The sequence below is a fragment of the Oreochromis niloticus genome, linkage group LG22, assembly GCF_001858045.2.
Source record: "Oreochromis niloticus isolate F11D_XX linkage group LG22, O_niloticus_UMD_NMBU, whole genome shotgun sequence".
Lineage (NCBI taxonomy): Eukaryota > Metazoa > Chordata > Actinopteri > Cichliformes > Cichlidae > Oreochromis > Oreochromis niloticus.
Window position 1 is genome coordinate 17088158 of NC_031985.2, and position 8445 is coordinate 17096602.

Genomic DNA, 8445 nt, shown 5'->3' on the forward strand with positions numbered 1-8445 from the left:
CTATCCTTTTGTGTTGGTGGTGGCTGGCCCAACACCCGAAAAGAAGAGAAAAATGACAGGGAGGGGATAAGAGGAGGAGAGGAAGTGCTGACGTGCAGTGAGCGCTGGACAGGGCCTTAATTGATCACTCGTTCAGAAGGGAGAGAAGAGGGAGGTGGGCGGCAGGGGAGGGTTAATGGAGGAAAGAGGGGAGATACTGGGTAATTCATTGGATTTATGAAGGACAGCGGCAGGGGAAATAGGCTCGCAGACAAGTATAGCTCAGTCACAGACATCAGACGAAAGGCCATGCACTATATCACACTGCAAGGGAAAATATATACATATTTAAAAAAGAAGATTTGTGAACCCTTTGGAATTACCGGGATGTTTTAAATCAACAACACACGGTTCACAACTAAAGACAAACACATTCTCACTAAAATCTATTTATATAGCACTTTTTAAGACAGGAATCTATTACAAAGTGCTTTACAGGGAATATAATAATATCTTTATCGACATTCTAATCGTTGTTGGTAGAAATATTAAGTGGAATTCTTTACAAACGACCTCTCCAGATCTCCAGTCAGGAATTCCAGTAAAAGTGTCTGTTTCAAAGCTGTCAGTCTTTAAAGGCACAGTGTTTAAAATCTCACCACTAGATGTCAGTAGATTGCAGTCAACTGATCCCTGTTTTCTTACCCCTCCTCCTAGCAACGGTGGTCGCTATAGGACAAACAACTCTGACTATCATTCATCTGTAGTTCAAGTGTAGGCTGTGAATCTGCTGTTTACCTCAGCTGGTGTCCACGCTGAGGCTGTAAAACTTTGTGAAAGGCGTTCAATACAAGTCGATGAGTCTGTGAAGCTCACTTCTGTCCAACGACAGCGATACTGAGACAAGTTGTTGTGGATATCCTGAACTTTTCTATTGGTAACCCTGCTGTTAGCCCCTGTTAGCTGCTATTAGCTGGTGTTAGTGAAACTTTCTTTGAGGTAGATCTAATGTTGATGGACTGTGACACTTAGTGAATAAACTCTCATACAATATGAGAATGTAATCAAACTGTTAATCAGAGGGAAAGTGTAATTGTTAGGACACTAGAGCCTAACACAGCTGGCATAATGTAAGCATATAGCCAGCTGTTTTTACTGTTTAGCCGGTTTGTCGTCAGCTGTCCAGAGACAGGAGGTCACATGTCCAGTCTGCTGACAATAAGTAATTGTGATAATATTGGGAATAAATGAGCAATCTGCCCAGGTATTTATGTGTTAAGTGTCCTGACATTAGTTCAGGAGCTCTTTCCTTCATGTTTTTGCCTGTTTGGTGAAGGGGACCCCATCTTAGATGACAAAAAATTATCCCTCATATGGGTAAATTCAAATTTGCCTCCATGGCATGTGAACGCCTCCAAGTTCTCTCCTCCTCCTGTCACAGTTAGTGGTCTGAAGGACTCATAATGCAGACTCTCAAATCCTCAGTACAGTGCATTTATTTACAGTGACAAATGATTACACAGAAGAGCAACAATTTTGTGTCTGGGTTCTGAGCCAGCTGGAAGTCCTGAAGGCTCCAAGCCTCGATACGGGCTTGGCCAGAAGCAACACCAGAAACAGGTCCACAACCCTTGACTCACAGTCCAGAACACTCACTCTTAAGTCCACTCTCACCAGGGTTCGGGACTGTAGCTTAGTCAACAATCTGGCAGTTAATGAATAACTTCCTCTGGCTTAAATGGAAACTGGCTGAAGACCAAATCCCTGGCAGGTGTGGTAATTAGCCCAGGTGCAGATAGGCTGGGACTGGTGGAAGACACACCTCTACAAAGCAAGGTATGTTTAGTGACAACAGACAGAGAGGGAGAGAGATGCGAGGAAGCCAGGAGACTGGAGGATCTTCACACCTCTGCCTTTGGTGTACTACATATGTGGCTGGTCTCAAGCAACATACATAAAACACAGTTAGGCAGAACAGAGATGTTCATCTTGGCATCTCAGCTACCGTATTCATGATGGCAGGGCAACATGGCAGCTCCAAATAAACAGCACCTGCTCTTTTTTATGTTTACTAGAATAATTATAAGTCTGTGAGAACACATCAGTTGATGGAAAACATAATTACATGCTAATCAGTGTATATTTATGAGCACAATATTCTGTTTTTCTATCAAATAACCTCAAAACAAAAAATAAAAGGACTGACTTTACCTTCAAAGTCTGTTGCTCCTGGAAGACTGTTTGTGTGAACCAATGCTCTATCACAGCAACGTTCACAGGACCTTGGTATTGTACAGATGAACAAAGCAGGAAAATGCTACGAAAAACATTTCTAAAAACAAACAGAGGAAATTGTGAGCTGCTGCTGTTGTCCCTCAGAGTGGGCATCCCGCAGAAATCACGCCAGGACCATGTGCAGTCCTCTTAGCCAGGAATAACAGCAAAGCACCTGCAGAAGTCCCGAAACCCAGCTAAATCCTGTGTTCATGTGTCCACTGTGAGAAATACCAAAGGAAAAAGCTGCTTGTGTTAAGTTTGTGAAAGACCACCTAGAGCACAGATGTCAAACTCATTTTAGATTGTGGGCCAGACATCAGCCCACTTCGATCTTGTGGGCTGGAGCAGCGAAAACCATCTTTCTCTCAGTGTTAAGAAGTTTAGCTACACATGTAATCCTTGAGATATCTTAATACAGCAAAAAAAAGTCTAATTTCAAGAGAATGTCTCAAATTTTCTATGAAGAAAATGAATGAAATCTGTCAGTACGACTCTTTGAAATGAAATGAAAATACAGTTAAAAGTCTCAAATTTATGTCCTCCTTTACATTTTCCAAAGCTGGTTCTGGTCCTTATGTTTGACACCCCTGACCCAGATGTGTCATGGATTGAAGCATTTTAGGAATAAAAAGAAATCACAGAGAAAACACAAATAAATCAACAACATGATGTTTGGAAAATACACAATTTCATGTTTTGGAAAAGGCAAGACAAATTCTTTACCCCAATTGAGATGCTGTGGCCTGAACTGAAGACTGCTGTTCAGTCAATACATGCTCAAAATATTGATGAAATCAGACAGTTTTGTTGGGAGGAATGATCCAATATTCCCCCTCATCTCCTCGGATGTCTCATTAGCAGCTACAGGACAGCTACAGGGAATATCTGCTAAATAAGTTACAAGTTACTGAATTTCTGCCTGGATTTAGACCTCGAACCAGTCCACTCCACTAGGTTAATGATTCATCTGCCATCCTGACATTAAACAGAGGTTTTTCGATCAAAGCATTAATCGGTCCTATGAGCACAGCAGGAAGACTAAGACTCGGCGCCACAGGTGGGATTATCATCATTGTCAAGCTGTGGTCAAACAATGGAGTGAGACAGGCATCTTTTAAACAGCCGGTGCTCCCCATCCACACGACAAATGAAGGAACAGGCTGAACAGCTTTTACTTCTTCTTTGCTAAACCCTTTAACCCTAATAAGCTTTTTTGGCTTATTAGTGCATCAGTATTGCCTTTAAACGATATTAGACTCGTGTAAATATGTTTGTTCTCTAGTAATTATCTGGGAAACCTCTATAGGCAGCAAATTGGAGCAAATGCAATATCAAACTGAAGACAGAAGAGAGGATCTGAAGGAATATTTTGCAGAAATCCTAGTAATTCAAAGGATAGTGCACCAAAAAAACAAAACAAAAACCACTATGTATTTGAACACATCCATAAACCCATCAAAGGGGACTCTGAGTGTGTGTTTATGTGTGGCCTTCACTGTCACTCAGTCAGTGTGTCAGACTGAGTAAAGAGTCAGGGGGTGTATTTATAGTAGTATTCTGGTCCTTATTCAGCCCAGGCAAGGCTCCCTGCTTGATGAGCCAACTTGAGGGTCGAAAAATGTGCAGCGCTAGCAATCTGGCAGCACTTAGATTTACTGTGTTCACTCAGATGGAATAAAAGAAGAGCGAGTGTGCGAGGACTGTGTGTGTCCATGGGGAAGATGAGCCTCGGGGTTCGGGTATATGCACAGAATCAATCGTGTTTTTCCCCCCCCTTTTTGTTTTTTTCTCTCCTGATTCTCATTTAATAAGGGCGCACAGACCTAAAGGTTTCTCTCAGGCTTCAAATTTTACCAAATGGATGATTCAACTAAACCTCACTAGAGGCACATTCGGCCTCACGCAGCCAGCTTTATGTAAGCTAAAAAGATGCAATTACTGCAATGTTTATAAATCAAACAGAAAGAAAACAAGTTAAGCTAGAAAAAAAGGACTTAAAGCATAAGAACATCTATTGCATGAGCCAAAAGCACAGTGCAACAAAACTACTGACATTTGCGTGGCTATAACACATTAATTACATGTGTAAACACATGCAAATGCACCCACACATGAGCATCCACACCTGTTCTTTCTGAGCATCCCACTGCGCTGTGCTGCTTGACTGCATCCCAGCATCTTGCGGCTGAAGCCAATCAATGCCTTTTAATTACCAAGGGCCCAAAGCACTGGTCGATACAGCAGAGAGAGAGAGGGAGATGCTCCAGACTTTGATTGATGCTCACTCTTCCCAGTGAGCCTACCTACAGATGTGTCGTTAGACTTGATTAATCCTGCCAAGCCACATCCACTCACTTTACAGACCGCCGTTTAACCAGCCTGGGCTGCTGCGGTCACAAGGTTAAGTGGACACGAGGTGTCTGCACGAGGAACACAGACCCCCTAACAAATAAGTCAGGGGTGGCTGACTGCGCTTTACATTACTGGCTAGTTGCCTGTTATATTCTAAGCTCACTGGCTAGCGGGAGATACGCTCAGCATGCCAAAACAAAAATCCTTCCAACAAATTTATACTCAGTGATCATAAAGCACTGAGAAGACATGAATCCTTAGAAGTTTTTACTCCACTTTTAAACAGAAATAATGGACTGAGACTAATCTCTTCAGTCATCTTTTTCAGTGTGCTCTCCCTTGATGTGACATTTCACTTTGATAAAGTTGGGAAACCAATACAGAAAAGAAATTAAACTTAAAGCAGCAGAAGCAGAAATATTCTGACCTAAAGTTATATGATTAGATCTCCCAACTATTCGACAGCTCCTGGCTTTTTAATCTCATTAAAAAAAACAAAAAACTGCAATGCATGATTCCTGTTTAAAAATATCCTGCATTTAAGTTTTGAGTTAAATCTTCAGAAGACCACAGTAAGCATTGGCCTCTTTTTGTGACATGTAAACTAAACATGTAAGTGAGTGTAATAATGGTGTGATTTGTGGGATATATTTATACAATAACAGACTATCTTATGTTTAGTTGTTGCTCTCTGGAAAATTCTGCAATTCACTGCAAACCCAAAGCAGTGTTGCGTGACCCGATACTCTCATTACTTTGAATTATGCATTTCGTTATTATATAACACTATTTACGATGTCAAACTACAAAATAAGAAGCGAACACTTAAATAAAAAAGCTATTTGCTTCGCACATCACCAGAAAGGACACAGAAAGAATCAATCAAGGAGTAAAGACCCTCTCAGATGGCTCCGTGTTAAACTGAGAACGGCACGTCGAAAAGACTCCCACACTGTTTCACTGCGACTTCGACACAAGTGGACATTAAGTGGACTCAACACATTTTCCCTCAGGTGTGACCACAAGATAAGCAGCCACTCTGTGGGTCCGAGGACATTATTCCAACCTGACAGATAAAGTGGCTGGACTGTTCAGCAGACAGGCCTTCTTGTACAACAAGAGGGTTCCTCCTCCTCCTCCTCACCACCACCACATCTGATCGATCAAACAGTGGCTGTAGCTCCATCTTAGCCCTCAACTCTGGTCTGACTCTGGACTGTTTATACTACTTATTGATTGGTGAATTTCAGTAAACAGTGGTGGAAGCAATACTGTAATATTGTACTTGAGGATCAATGGTCAGTGTAAAAATACTACACTATTAAAGGTCAACTGCTAGCCTTTTATTAAATATACTTAAAGGAGACTCCTTTGCTCCCTTAAGGAGTCCACACAGTGGATCAATCTGGCTCCATCCTGTTTTCTTCTATGAAACCAGCCCTCTACATCCATTAACCTTCTCTGTGGTCTTTCCCTCCTGCCTTGCAGCTCCATTTTCAACACAATATCTCCAGTATATCCACTATCCCTCCCCTGCACATGTCCAAACCATCTCAGCCTGGGTTCTCCAATTTTGTCTCCATCCTGTGCTGTCCTTCTGATGTACTCATTTCTGATCTTGTCCATTTTGGTCACTACCAATGAAAATCTTAGCATCTTCAACTCTGCCACCTCCAGTTCAGCCTCCTTGTTTTTTTTGTTTTTTTGTTAGTGCCACTGTCTCCAAATCATACATTATAGCAGGTCTCATTTCTATTTTTTAAAACTTTCCTTTCACTCTTGCTGATGCTCGTCTCCACTCTCTTCACCTCTCATGAGTCTGTTGCCTTACATGTTTGACCTCACCGGCCTTCACTAGCTCTACTCCTCGCATCTTTACCTGTCTCCATCTTCACGCATCATGTATTCTGTCTTGCTTCTCCTGACTTTTATTCTTGTCTCCAAAGCATGCCTCCACCTCTCCAGGCTCACTACAGATCACACCATCATCTGCAAACTCCACAAAGACTCCGTTGTTAACCTATCATCACTACAAACAGTAACAACTGTACACAATAATAGCATACAGCATTTATAGCTATGAACACAGATGCCAAACCCAGCGGCAGTTTAAACCTTCTGTTTTTGACAGGCAGCCAATCAGAAGAAACTTGTCTTAATGGGGGAGGAGCTAAACTGCTTATTTCACACAGTAGATGAAATGAAGGTCCACAAATGATGATGTACCATGAATAAAGTAAAGCTTCTCTGGCAGAGTAAAATATATAGAGAAAAATATTGAACTCCATCAAACTGGACTCTTTTGTTCTTGTGTTAAGCTAAAGTGCAGTACATACAGCTGTACGCTTATTTATATCAAAATATTATTTAAAATTTTTAATATTCTAAATAATTAGCTGTACTCTCATTCAGTCTTTGAGCACATGTTCTTACCTTTGAGTGCCAAACTAGGAATTTTCTGGACAAAATATCAGTTCAGTGTTTCTTTTTAAGGAATCTTCACAATCATTAACTTCAGGTACCACATATTATTCTCAATAAACTTTGACCTTCAAAATCCTCATAATACTGCTTGCTAGGGAGTCAGTTCCAACACTTAATTGATTATCAGATGAGACCTATAATAAAGACAAAGTCAATTATTCAGATTAGAAGAAGGAAAGCGGAGGTTACGGAGCTAAATGACAAGCACAGTTGGTAACTTTGGCTACAGATAATCATCTTTTTAAGTATTAAATATCCTGTGTAAACTGCCAGTAGCAGTTCATATATTCTTAATTAGGATTAATGGCAGGCCAGCATTAAAATGTGATAGATAACGAGCCTTACCAACTGGGGAGGTGGACACAAGAAAAATGAAGTCGTGAGGGCAGGTGGTAAAGTAGGGGTGGCAGCCTGCAGTCAGCACGTAGCGCCCCCGTGAGATCCCTCTAATGAGATGAGTATTTTCACCTCAGCAGTGCCAATACACACAACATTTTATGGGCTCCGTTCCACGGGGTGCATTAAGAGACCTTGTATTTTTTTGGTCTGAATAATGCCTCATGTCAAGTCTCCTCAAGTCTCCCCCTGCCTCCCAACGGACCTCGATAGCTCCTGTTGAGCACAGTGAACAACATTAAGATCTGAGCAGCATGTGACCATCAAAATGTCACTGTGCTCGTTTCTCTGCCAGAGTAATGTGCCTGTGGACTTGTTAGTGGCTGCCTTGGGACTTGTAACATGCTGCACAGGGCCTCTCCTGTTCCTACAAACCTGAGGCTAATTTGGAGGCAGGAAATGTTTTTTTTTTTTTTTTTTAAGATGAGGACAAAAACACAATATAAAAAAAAATGAACAAACACACAAGACAGTTATAAATAAATCCAAAAAGTTGTGACATCACACTTCCTATTCATCCGAGACCTTCTTAGCTGTTGAAATGTTTCCTGCCAACAAACTGTCACATTTGTTCCTCGTCGTGAACAGCCTGCCTTCACTTTGTAACCACTGCAGCATATAAAGACAAAAATTGCTGTCAGATCAGCTTCAGCCCCTTAACTCAGTCATTCTGTGCAAAACTGTTTTGCTCTGAACTTACCACTTACAATCAGCAGCTCAGTTTGGACTGAATTTGCATAAATGTCACCCACACACGCAAAAAAATTACAGGTTGTATTCCTGTAAATGGGGCAGTTAATGTAAGCCTGAGAGATGAATAAAGCATATGAATGTAACGTACCTGAAACAGCAGCATGCTGGGCGGCTCAGGAAAGAAACGCTTATAGATGTGGTTAATATATCCTGAATAATATTTTGACTCATCTAAATATGAAGACATTTAAAGCCTCTCAAGTG